Raw genomic sequence first — 13,733 nt, forward strand, 5'->3', positions numbered from 1 at the left:
TGCTGGAGGGTAATACTTGGATCTCTCATAAAAGAAAAAACATAGCTATGTCCACATACTGCCTTCCCCAAAACTAAGTAAAACTTGAGAAAAGAAAATGTAGGCCACTTCTCAGAGTACCCTGAAATTGGTTGATTTGATTACAAGCCACTTCCAAACTTTCATCGGTTTGTTTTCCGATTCCACAAACTAAAAATCAGCTATAATAGTTAAGTTTCAAATTTCTACTTTCAAACCAATCACTTCATAATGCTATAATAGATTACTTGCTTTTCATCTTAAGGCTTTTAACCCAATATTTTGAGGAATTCACATGAACTACATATTGTTTCGGGAACTTGTTCTTGTACTTCTATCAATGCATCTAATCACTTCTTAGAACCTTTAAGTGGGCTTTGGATCGATTTCGTTCAAAGTCATTGCATGATCAATACTTGAGGCGAATGGAATTGCATACTTCTTTGGATATCATGACATCTTGGGATTCATGGATTAATTGATAGCTGTGGAGAACAATCAGCAACGGCATTCTAAGCCTTTTGGGCACATGGAATCAGCTTGCTAGAGGGAATACTTGGATCTCTTATGAAGGAGGAAACATAGCTGCGTGGGTATACTATCTTCCTCACACTAAGTATGAAAAAAAAAAAAACAAAAAAAGATTTAGGCTCGTTCTCCGGTCTACCCCGTGGCTTCGTGGAATGGTATGTGTGGTGAATTTCCTACGCCATCTAAGGGATAATCCTTTGACTCTGTGTGAGGGTGACTAGTGTGGTGGGGAAAGGTCAAGATTTTATTCATTTAGTGTTTATCATGTGCCGAAAGGTTTCTTGGAAAGCGGAAGGACTCTTGTTGCTTTTTCAAGAGAACGACTTTTGGGAGGAAAATAAGAGAGGCTTTTGTACCTCTCATTGTGCTCTCATTCCTCTTTTGCTTTTCTATTTTTGGATTTTTTTAATGTGAGCTGGGTCACGGGTAGGGGTGAGCAAATTGGAATTTGGTGTCTTTCCAATGTGAAAACTCCATGTGACCGCGTGTGGAAGACTTGGTAAAGGTTCTTGTCTAATTAGGAGGAATGGAATTCCGATTTCCTTGTGTGACATTCAAATCTATGATCTTCCCTAGTGGAAGCAATGTGTCCATTATGAAACTTAGTTGTTAGTCGTGTTTGTAAATTGGATTTGTTTGTTCTTTGGCTATTATGGTGAATAGATTCGTTCGTTTTTTTTTTTTTGCCAAGACAAGATTCACAGAGGTTTCTCTTTGCATTCAGCATCAAGTGAAATCTCTTTGGCTATCCGAATAGTTTGGGATCTTGAATGCTTTCACCTGTAATTTAGATATTGTGATTTGATAACCAAGGAACTTGTGATTGCACTCATACCAATGTATCTAATCACTTTTTCTAACCCTTCGGCCTATGGGCTTTGGATCTATTTTCTGAAAAGATCATTTGATGATCGTATACTTGAGGTTAATGAAACGTTTCTAGATTTCTTGACATCTTGAGATTCATAGGGATAAACCGATAGCTATGGAGAACAATCATCTACAGCATTCTAAAACCTTAATGGACCTATGTCATTGCTTGCTGGAGGGTAATACTTGGATATATCATAAAAGAAAAAACATAGCTGTGTCTACATACTGTCTTCCCTAAAACTAAGTAAAACTTGGAAAAAGAAAATGTAGGCCACTTCTCAGTGTACCCTGAAATTGGTTGATTTGATTACAAGCCACTCCCAAATTTTCATCGGTTTGTTTTCCGATTCCACAAACTAAAAATCAGCTATAATAGTTAAGTTTCAAATTTCTACTTTCAAACCAATCACTTCATAATGCTATAATAGATTACTTGCTTTTCATCTCAAGGCTTTTAACCCAATATTTTGAGGAATTCTCACGAACTACGTATTGTTTCGGGAACTTGTTCTTGTACTTCTATCAATGCATCTAATCACTTCTTAGAACCTTTAAGTGGGCTTTGGATCGATTTCGTTCAAAGTTATTGCATGATCCAATACTTGAGGCGAATGGAATTACATACTTCTTTGGATATCATGACATCTTGGGATTCATGGATTAATTGATAGCTGTGGAGAACAATCACAACGGCATTCTAAGCCTTATTGGGCACATGGAATCAGCTTGCTAGAGGGAATACTTGGATCTCTTATGAAGGACGAAACATAGCTGCGTGCGTATACTATCTTCCTCAAACTAAGTATTAGAAAAAAAAAAAACAAAAAAAGATTTAGGATAGTTCTCCGGTCTACCCCGTGGCCTCGTGGAATGGTATGTGTGGTGAATTTCCTACGCCATCTAAGGGCAAAAGAACGCTTCAAGTTCCATAACTTTGGCCAAAGGGACACTTAAGTGTAATAACTTACGAAATGTACACTTAAGTGCCACATTCGAAGTAAAAAGATTTCTTGAGTGCCACTCCAGCCAAAGTTCGGCCAAAACGCCAACGTGGCGTTTTTCCGACGAAGCGCCCAAAACGACGTCATTTTGCAAAGCGTCGTTTTGGGCCGATGTGGTAACAAAAAAAAATTAAAAATTAATTAAATTAAATTTAAAATTAAATTTAGTTAAAATATTTTAAAATAATAATTTTAAAATTAAATTTAGTTGAAATATTAAAAAATATAATAATTTTAAAATTAAATTTAGTTGAAATATTAAAAAATTAATAATTAAAAATTAAAAAATTAAAAAAAAGGAAAGAGGGGGAGGCGGGCGAGGATTAGCCGCCGCCCTACTATTGTCGGGAAGGGCCGGTGACGGCGGGGTGAGGGTCGGCCGGGGTCGCCGGCAGCCGGCCAGGCCCGACCCCCGACCCGAGCGGCGGCGAGGGCTCGCCAGCCCTAGGCCAAGGGCCGTCGCCACAGTCGGGCGAGGACTGCGACCCTCGCCCCGATCTAGGGCGAGGCTCGTGAGCCCTCGGCCGGTTGACCGGGGTTGCCCCCGGCCGGGCCCAACGACCTCGGCCGACCCTCCCCCACCGTTGTCGGCCCTTCCCGGCGGGCGGCAACGACCGAGGGCTAATCCTCGTCGCCTCCCCCTTTCCTTTTTTTTTTTTAAATTATTAATTTTTTAATATTTCAACTGAATTTAATTTTAAAATTATTAATTTAAATATTTTAACTAAATTTAATTTTAAAATTATTATTATTAAATATTTTAAATAAATTTAATTAATTATTTTATTTTATTTTTTTTTTGCCACGTCAACCAAAACAACGATGTTTTAGCCATGTCGGCGTGCAAAACGGCGTCGTTTTGGTCTCGGTTTGCCGGAAAAGTGCCACGTCTTTAGCCGGATTGGCACTCAAGTGATCCATTTTACTCCAATTTTGGCACTTAAGTGTACATTTCTTAAGTTATGGCACTTAAGTGTCCCTTTGGCCAAAGTTAAGGCACTCCAGGGGTCTGCGCATCATCTAAGGGATAATCCTTTGACTCTGTGTGAGGGTGACTGGCATGGTGGGGAAAGGTCAAGATTTTATTCATTTAGTGTCTGTCATGTGCCGAAAGGTTTCTTGGAAAGTGGAAGGACTCTTGTCGCTTTTCAAGAGAGCGACTTTTGGGGAATGAAAATAAGAGAGGCTTTTCGTACCTCTCACTGCGCTCTCATTCCTCTTTTGCTTTTCTATTTTTGGATTTTTTAATGTGAGGTGGGTCACGGATAGGGGTGGGCAAATTGGAATTTGGTGTTCTTCCAATGTGAAAACTCCATGTGTGTGCGCGTGGTAGACTTGGTAGAGGTTCTTGTCTAATTAGGAGGAATGGAAATCCGATTTCCTTGTGTGAAATTCAAATATGTGATCTTCCCTAGTGGAAGCAATGTGTCCTTTAGGAAACTTAGTATTGTTTGTGAGTTGGATGTGTTTGTTCTTTGGCTGTTACGGTGAATAGATTCGTTCTATTTTTTTGCTAAGAAAAGATTCACAAAGGTTTCCCTTTGCATTCAGCATCAAGTACAATCTCTTTGGGTATCTGAACAGTTTGGGATCTTGAATGCTTTCACCTGTGGTTTAGATGCCGTCATTTGATAATCAAGGAACTTGTCATTGCACTTATACCAATGTATCTAATTACTTTTTTGAACCCCTCGCCTCTGGACTTTGGATCTATTTTTTCATAAAATCATTTCATGATCGTATACTTGAGGCGAATGGAATGTTTCTGGATATCTTGACATCTTGAGATTCATGGGATAAACCGATAGCTACGGAGAACAATCATTTACAGCATTCTCAAACCTTCTGGACCTATGTGATTCCTTTCTGGAGGGTAATACTTGGATCTCTCATAAAAGAAAAACATATCCGTGTCCACATACTGTCTTCCCCAAAACTAAGTAAAACTGAAAAAAAGAAAATGTAGGCCGCTTCTCAAGTGTACCTTGAAATTGGTTGGTTCGATTACAAGCCACTTTCAAGCTTTCATCGGTTTGTTTTCTAGTTCCACGAGCTGAAAATCAGCTATAATAGTATAGGTTTCAAATTCCTACTTTGGTACCAATCACTCCACAATGCTATAATAGATTACTTGTTTTTCATCTCAAGGCTTTTAACCCAATATTTTGAGGAATTCTCACGAACTACATATTGTTTCGGGAAAAATAAAATAAAAACCGTGATGTGAATTTTGTTAACTTAGCTACTAGCTAATTTTGGAGATGGCTTGTACATTTAAATCTAAATACTCACTATTGAAACTCGACCTTTAGTTGTAAAAGAGCCATGATAGGAAAATGATGGTGAAATGGATGGGATTTTAAAATTCAGCGGAATGGACGGAGAGAGCACTAAAGAATGGAAATGAACTGAATGGAAACCTCATTTAGTGAACCCTTCCATTGAGATGGCAGTTCAGGTAGAGTGAATGAAATGCTTGTCGCACCAACTTCATTGGCTCAAGTCGATGAGGCAAGTGTTACGAAATCGCATGTCGATTCCAGAAAAATAACGCTCGCAAACAATTCACCAAACATAATATAATAATAAATTAACAGAATCAGAAGAACATGCCAGCAAATTTGTTATCGAAGTTCACCCAAACTTGGGCTACGTCTCCGTGCAGAGGCACTCTGCAAATCCACTAGATTTCAAAAAAAGTTGGAATACAATGATGATCTTCTCTCAAGATCATGGCACAAAGAGATTGAGAACCCTCATAAAGAAAATAACTCACTTCTTTCTTCTCTCTTTTTCTTGTCTCTCTATTTTCTTTTTCAGCGTCTTGACGGCTAGCATCTTACCATCGCTAATATAAAGGTATCACTTTTAACCTAAAAGCAAATCTAATAGAAAAGATAAAAAAGCCCCTAAAAAAAATATATTTGGCTTCATTTATAACAATCTCCCACTTGAAGACAAATATATCTAAGCACCAAGCAACTTTGCATCCATCTTCTTCAAAAAATAGTAGTTGAAAAATTTATGCCTCTGTGATACTCCTCATCAATCAACATGGAGTAATACCAATAGTAGTAGTATAGAAAATATGCTTCTCTCTGTTTACTACCTTGGTCAACATGTCAGCTGGATTCTTAGAGCCATCAATCTTCTGTAGCTTTAATTCATTATCTTTTAAAGCTGCTTTGATAAAGTGATAACGCTTCTTGATATGTTTAGTCCTTGAGTGATAAGCAGCATTCTTTGCTAAGTGCACAGCACTTTGACTATCACTCCATAATGTACTGGCTGGTTGTTTTCGATGTAGCTCCTTCATATAATCTTGTAACCACATGATTTCCTTGGAGGCTTCTGTGATCGCCACGTATTCAGCCTCTGTCGTCGATAAAGCACTACTTTTTGTAGTTGAGATACCCAACTCACTGATGTACTTGCAACTGTAAAGACACATCCAGTGGTACTCTTACCACTATCTCGATCACCCGAATGATCTGTATCTACATAACCCTGCAACTCTAGAGATGTACCACCATAACAAAGTGAGTAATTGGAAGTACCTGCTAGATGTCTCAATATTCATTTCACTGCATTCCAATGCTCTCTACTTGGGTTTTGCATATATCGACTCACAACTCTCACTGCCTGTGCAATGTCTGGTCTCGTGCTCACCATGACATACATCAAACTCCCCACTGCTGATGCATATGAAACTACCGCCATCTCATCTTTCAAAGCCTGAGTACTCGGACACATATCCTTTGAAAGTTTGAAGTGATTTGCTAGAGGAGTTGCAACTGGTTTTGCCTTGTCCATGTTAAATCTCTTTAACGCCTTTTTCACATAGTCTTCCTGCGACAATCATAATTTCTTATTTTTCCTGTCCTTGATGATTTTCATGCCTAAAATATTCTTGGCATTTCACAAGTCTTTTATAGCAAACTATGATGATAACATCTTCTTCACTTCTACGATTCTTTTCATATTGGAACTAGCCATCAGCATGTCATCCACATATAAAAAGAGATACACAATGTCACCATCATCATACTTGCGAAAATAAACACAGTGATCAAACTCACAATGTGCAAATCATTTTTCTTTCATGAAACCATCAAATTTTAGGTACCATTGCCGCGGAACTTGTTTCAAGCCATACAAGCTTTTCTTCAAGCGACATACCATGTGTTCTTTACCTTTGACTTCAAAACCCTTAGGTTGTGCCATGTATAATTCTTCATCTAAGTCACCGTGTAAAAATGTTGTTTTTACGTCTAACTACTCAAGATGAAGATCCTCCACTGCAACTATACTCAGTAGAACTTTAATTGATGTCATTTTCACTACAGGTGAAAATATCTCAGAGTAGTCAATCCCTTCTTTTTGAGAAAAGCCCTTGACTACAAGCCCCGCCTTGTATCTAATACTACCATCTGCTTCATTCTTAATCCTTTACACCCATTTATTTAATAAAGCTTTTTTACATGTGGGCAACTTGGTCAACTCCCAAGTTTTGTTCTGAAGTAATGAGCTCATCTTGTCTTTCATAGCACACTCCCACTGCAAGTGAGACGTGTCTACCTTTGCCTCATTGTAAGTCTTCGGCTCCCCCGAATTTGTATATAAGACATGACTTAGAACAGTATTAGTTGATGGATAAAAAATTACCTTTGGCTTTCTCACACGTGTAGACCTCCACAATACAGGTACTTCAGGGTCGTTAGTTTGCTCTGAATCACTGCGTTTCTCTTGAACTATCTCTTCACTGATAATAGGCTCATCTTGAACCTCTCTTTCAAGTGCACTTTGATCTACTAGAAACATCTTCACGGACATTGTGTCTAATTCAACATATTCTGGTTGTACTGCATTCTCATGCTCTATCTGATGATCCTTGTACATATTTTCTTCAAGGAATACCACATTCCAACTGCGGATGACTTTGTTATTCTCATAATCCCAAAGCCTATAGCCATACTCGTCACCACCGTATTCGATAAAGATGCACTTCTAGGACTTAGCATCAAGCTTTTTTCTATCCTCCTTATCAATCAAAGCATATGCAATACAACCAAACACTTTTAGATGCGAATAATTAATATTTTTACCTGACCACCGCTCTTGTGGTATTTCTCCATCCAACACACTAGATGGACTTCTATTGATAAGATAAACAACTGCATCAACTGTGGCTGCCCATAAGTGTAGCGGGAGACCCGCGTGTAGCCTCATGCATCTCGCATGTTCTAGAATAGTCATGTTCATCCTTTCAACTACACCGTTCTCTTAAGGAGTTCTAGGAACAGTTTTTAACCCGTGTATGCCTTCTCAACTCAAATATTCTGCAAATTCCTTACTTGTGTATTCACCACCATTATCAGACTTCAGAGCTTGAATCTGATAACCTGTCTCTTTTTCTATCATGGTTTTCCACATTCTGAACATTCCGAAAACTTCTGATTTTTCTCTAAGAGCATAAACCCAAGTCTTCCTTGTTGCATCATCAATGAATGTGACAAAATATCTCTTACCACCATAAGAGGGTTCTTGAGTAGGTCCCTATACATTAGTATGAATCAATTCTAGTTTTTGGCCTTTATTTTGTCGCCCATTCAATTGAAAACTAACAGCCTTCTGTTTTCCATAAATGCAACTCTCACAAAAATCTAACTCAACTTTTTGTAAACCCGGAAGTAATTTCTTTGAGTGTAACTACTTTACACATTTTTCACCAAGATGTCCCAAACGATAATGCCAGAGAGTAGATGAATTACCTGTAGCCATTGTAGTTGCAACCATATCACTGATATTGTCTCCTTGGAGAATGTAAAGTGTACATGTATGCTTTCCCTTTGCTACTACTCTTGCCCCTGAGGTTATCTTCCACTCTCCGCATCCAAAGGTTGTTACCAAACCTTCTTGGTCAAGTTTACTGGTTGAAATCAGATTTTTCTTTAATTCCGAAATATGCCTAGTTTCATGTAAAACTAGACGTCCTCCACCTGAGATGTTCACAATCACAGTTCCTTTCCCAACAATGGGACACATATGGCAGTTTCCTACAACTACTTGTCCAAAATCTCCACTAGCATAATCATCAAATATGTCTCTTTGAGATGTACAATGAAAAGAAGCACCAGAATCAATAAACCTTTTATTTGATGTCAAGTCAAATCCTGCAGACAAACACAAGTTATCTAGCAAAGATTCATCGCTAACCATATTAGCTCCTTGATTCTCATCTTGCTACTGCTTCTTTTTGTAGGGTTCACATTGAAACCTCCAGTGTTCGGTTTCATGACAAAACCAACACTCATCTTTTGCAACCTGTCTCTTACCTCTTGATAGTGATCTGCCATGCCCGCTGAATTTTCCTATACTTTTACTTCTTCCACGGTTCTCCACTGTGAGTGCTGTTGAAGATGTAGATGTAGAAAAATTATCTCCACCTAAGACTTTCCTTCGCATCTCTTCATCCATGATAGTACTCACAGCATCATCAAGAGTTAAATCGTCCTTCATAGTGCTCGAAATTCCCTGCATTGCGGTACTGTAGCTTTTTGGAATAGAACATAAAAATAATAAAGCTTGAAGCTTCATATCTAAATTTATGCCTGTGGATTCCAATTGACCCGTGATCGCGTGAAACTATTAATATGCTCCGCCACAGAACCTCATCGATAGCTTCATATTAACCAGTTTCTTCGGTAAAAATACCCGATTTGATGTGGATGCTTATCATAGATATTCGTTAGAATATCCATGGCTTCTTTTTACAGTCTTTGCTTTCGTGATGTGGTACCCTGTCTTTTTCGTCAACCTTAGCGAATCGCACCTAATGCCTTTCGATCGAAAATTTTCCATCCGTCTCCTGCTGTTGAATCCACTTCCGCCATCTCGGGTTTCCAACCCTCAAGTGGTGCATAGAGATCTTTTTAATAAAGATAATCATCGATTTGTAGTTTCCACCATTCGAAATCCTCCCCATCGAACTTATCGATTCTGATTTTATCTTCTACCATCCCTGTTTGCTTTCAATCGAATGTCACCGAAAAACCCTTGCTTTCTTGATTAGCCAACCCAAGCTCTGATACCAGTTGTTACGAAATCGCACGTCTATTTCAGAAAAATAACGTTCGCAAACAATTCACCAAGCATAATACAATAATAAAATAACATAATCAGAAGAACACGCTACCAAATTTGTTATTGAAGCTCACCCAAACTTGGGCTACGTCTCTGCATAGAGGCACTCTGCAAATCCACTAGACTTCAAAAAAAGTTGAGATACAACGATGATTTTCTCTCAAGATCAAGGCACAAAGAGATTGAGAACCCTCGTAAAGAAAAAAAACTCAATTTTTTCTTCTCTCTTTTTCTTGTCTCTCTATTTTCTTTTTTAGTGTCTTGACAGCTAGTATCTTACCATCGCTAATATAAAGGTATCACTTTTAATCTAAAAGAAAATCTAATAGAAAAGACAAAAAGCCCCTAAATATATATATATATATATATATATATATATTTGGCTTCATCTATAACATCAATACATGGGACGATTGCCATGAATATCATAAAAAGCCCCTGTGGTGCTCAAGGAGCCAATACATATGCCCAGTACACTTCAAGAATATCAGCAACACTTACCTCGAGAACAAACCTTGCATCTCTAAATTCAGGTATGATGGTTTGTGGAAGCTAATAGTGATATTTTTAGGTGAGCATGTGAGATTTTTCTTGGCAAGGGTACAAGAGAGAGTGTGTAAATGAAGGCAGACTTTCGCAGCAAGGGGAGCACAGGGAACAGCATGAAGGTTTTTATCCATTTGGTGGGTAATATCAAGGAAGGAGGAGAGTTATGCTAGTTTCTAAGTAAGACCGGATGTCCGCCAAGCCCATATAGGCGCATATCACCGACTTGCCCATGCAAAATTCTCTGCTCAAGTCAGAGATTTTCTCAGCTTTAGTCGGCGCTATTATTGAGCATGTAAACTGACTTTCAAGGGCACATATCTCTGCCATTTGCAGAGATAATTTTGTGGTCTCTTCTACACAAATCTAGTGGATTCCATACTCTTCCTTGCCACCCATGCACTAGATATTTTGTAAATTTTTTGTGACATCCTCAATTTGGACATATATTCAAACCATGGAATTTTGAATAAGGATTGGTACATCAATGATGAGAATAAATTGTGGGTCGATCTTGGAGAATGCTTACGAGCCAACTAATTGATTAGGGGCAAGACAACTTAGAATCAGGGTTGCGATAGACTAGAGTGTTCGACCATGAAAGGACCGTTCGACTATAAGGGTCGATGTGGACGATCATGTGCTGTCATGAGTCGATCAATGGACGAGTATAGTTCGAATTGGCTTGAGTATATATTGGTTGCAAGTGATGTCACATGGTCAATGCGCCATCCCTAATCCAATTCCGAGCGATCGTGAGTGCAGGGCAGGTCGATCGATTCTATTTGATTACATGATAACCGAGGGTCATCCATGGATTGATCGGACTCAAATATAGGTCATGCGTAAAACGCTGGATAGGTGTTGAACTTAGTTCAAGTCTAGCCACGCGAGCTCCACCAATGCTGTTCAAATTCGCGTAAGTCACGCTAAGGCTATTTCTAGTCGAACCTAGCCACAAACCTCAGTCCGATTTCAAGTATTGATTGTAAATGTTATCAAAACAATCCTACCCAATTGAAATGATATTATTGAGTATGTTAGTGCATTAATGGGAGAAATAAGCTAATTTAAGGATATAGACTTTAGTGGCCCTATATATGAGACCAATTTAGCTTCTTGAAATTAAATCGAGTGAAACTAAAATCAAGTAGCCATTCTACAAGGGTATAGGTGTCGCGAGCAATTTTTACATTTTTTATTTGATGATTTAGAATTTCCTTTTAATAAATTTACGACATTCATTTGGTATAGAATATGTGAATTTACTGTTTCTATTATTTTAACTTTTTAAACGCGTTAAGATATTTTAGGATCTAGTCATTCTTTTACGTGTAGCTAGGGTCTTGTTATATTCTTAGTATTTCTTTCGTTTAGTTGTAATTTCTAGAAAAACGGTTGCGATTGTGCTTATTTGTTGTGTTTTATTAGACACAGGCAATTTGCCTCTTTTCAGAAATGCAGTGAATCAATGAAATTTCGCTCTTTGCGTTTTGTGCGTATATGTGTAGGGCGATCATCTTTGCAAGTTGTGGTTTAGTGCTTTTCCTTTCTATTGCAACATTTTATAAAGTTGAATTAGGGAAAATGCTATTTGAAGTCCCGAATTCAGGCAAGATTAAAGGCGTTCAGTGAAATTAATAGATGAGCCCATAACATGCAATTAAATAAAGAGAAAAAGCCACGAAAACCCTCAACTTTGCTCAAAGTGACTCATTTACCCAAAACTTTTTTTGTGACGTGAAAAGCCCCAAAATTTTCAAACTATGACACATCAAGGGCATTTTTGTCTTTTCATTCTATTTTTTCCTTTTCTTTTTTTCTTCTTCTTCCCTCCGCCGGCCATGGCGGAGCCGGCGGAGGGAAGCGGTGTCGCCTCGCTGGCGTCGGGCGAGGGTCGTTCTCGCGGATGCGGGAGGGCCGCCCGATGCCGGCGAGGGCGTGGACACCTCGCTCGACCTCGTCGGCGTCGGGCGAGGACGGCCCTCGCTAGATCTGGCGAGGGCACCCCTTGCCGACACGGGCGAGGGCCGCTCGACGCCATGAGGGCGGGGACACCCTCGCCCGACCTCGCCGGCGTCAAGTGAGGACGGCCCTCGCCAGATCTAGCGGGGGCACCCTGTTGGGTTTTCATGAATCATGTATAAGAAAAATCAACAAAATAAACGCAGCGGAAACAAGGATAAATATTACACATGATTTTCCTTAGGCGTTGTTCGTGCGTTTTAATAAAAATCTAAACATAAAGGGAGTTAAACGAAATACCTCTCGAAGCGCGCTTTGAAACGAGTCGGTTCGGTTGTTCTACAACTCCGAGTCCCACAAGCGTCGGACCTCTAGTTCGGACACACCAACAACGAACGTCGAACGGAAGAGAGAACCTTCGGATATTCTCCACTTCGATTGTGCTAGCAATCACGTGGAAATGATCCAACGTATCCTCAATGTATTATAGCCACGGCCCGAACGAGATAATGATCTTCTTTCTTGCGTCTCAAAGACACAAGAACACGCACACTATTTGCTTTCTATTTTCAGCAAAGCATCATTGATATCTCGCTTGTGTTTCTCTCGAACAAAACCAAAACCACACTAACTTTTTCTTTGTTTTTCAACAGCAACTTTTTCTCTCATCCTCAATTGCCTTTTTTATATTAAAAATGACCAGCAACGGTTGCTAATCAATGGACGATCAGCAACCGTTGCCGATCATCCATATTATACGATCGTGCATGAGCGGTTGCTCATGCACGATCTTGGCATGATGGTCAGCGGTTGCTGACCATCCATGCTTCGTGCATAATGGTCAGCAACCGCCGACCATTACGCTCAGTGCATGTGCACGAATTCGTGCACATGCATGAAGCTTTTAATTAATTAATTAAATGGATAAATTATTAATTAAAATAACATAATCCTTAGCAGCTTTAGGGCATCTTCTAACAATCTCCCACTTGCACTAAAGCTAACTTGTTTGGTATGTTAACATATATCCACTTTGGGCATGCGTGTGCATCATATGCAAGTAGGCTCGTGACTATAATACAAATTAAATTAAATCTCATTTAATTTAATTTCAAATCGACTCAATTCGATTGCAGTAATTGCAAACACATTTGCAATAAATATTTCTCTCTTGTTCCACGTCATCCTAGTTGTTTATGGTGTGTGACATCCCTAGGTTCATCATTAAGCTGGTAGTAAGACTTGTACTAACACATTAGTACTTCCAAAAGAATTAATTGTCCCGATTAATCTTTTAGGTCCTACAAGCCACGATTGACATCTAGTAATATGTCATGGCTACCCGATAGTGTGAATACTTTAAGAACATAATGAACCCGTCGCCTTGGCTACGGTGTAATTCAATCCTCTGTCTTACTATGTCCCGATCAAACAAAGACCATAGAATATTTGTCAAGTCATTAATTCGATCATATGCACAAATCTAATTGACATGCATTTTATTTGAGACATAAACAATTTATTCTCGATTACAACCCCGGCCGAGGATTTCAATGCAGTGTCACAATTAGATCGCATAGGACATCATTATCATACCTTGCATATAACAAGGAAACAGATTCCATATTGCGCACACGTGTAACTTCGTATATGAAC

Source organism: Eucalyptus grandis, chromosome 4, assembly GCF_016545825.1.
Source record: "Eucalyptus grandis isolate ANBG69807.140 chromosome 4, ASM1654582v1, whole genome shotgun sequence".
NCBI lineage: Eukaryota > Viridiplantae > Streptophyta > Magnoliopsida > Myrtales > Myrtaceae > Eucalyptus > Eucalyptus grandis.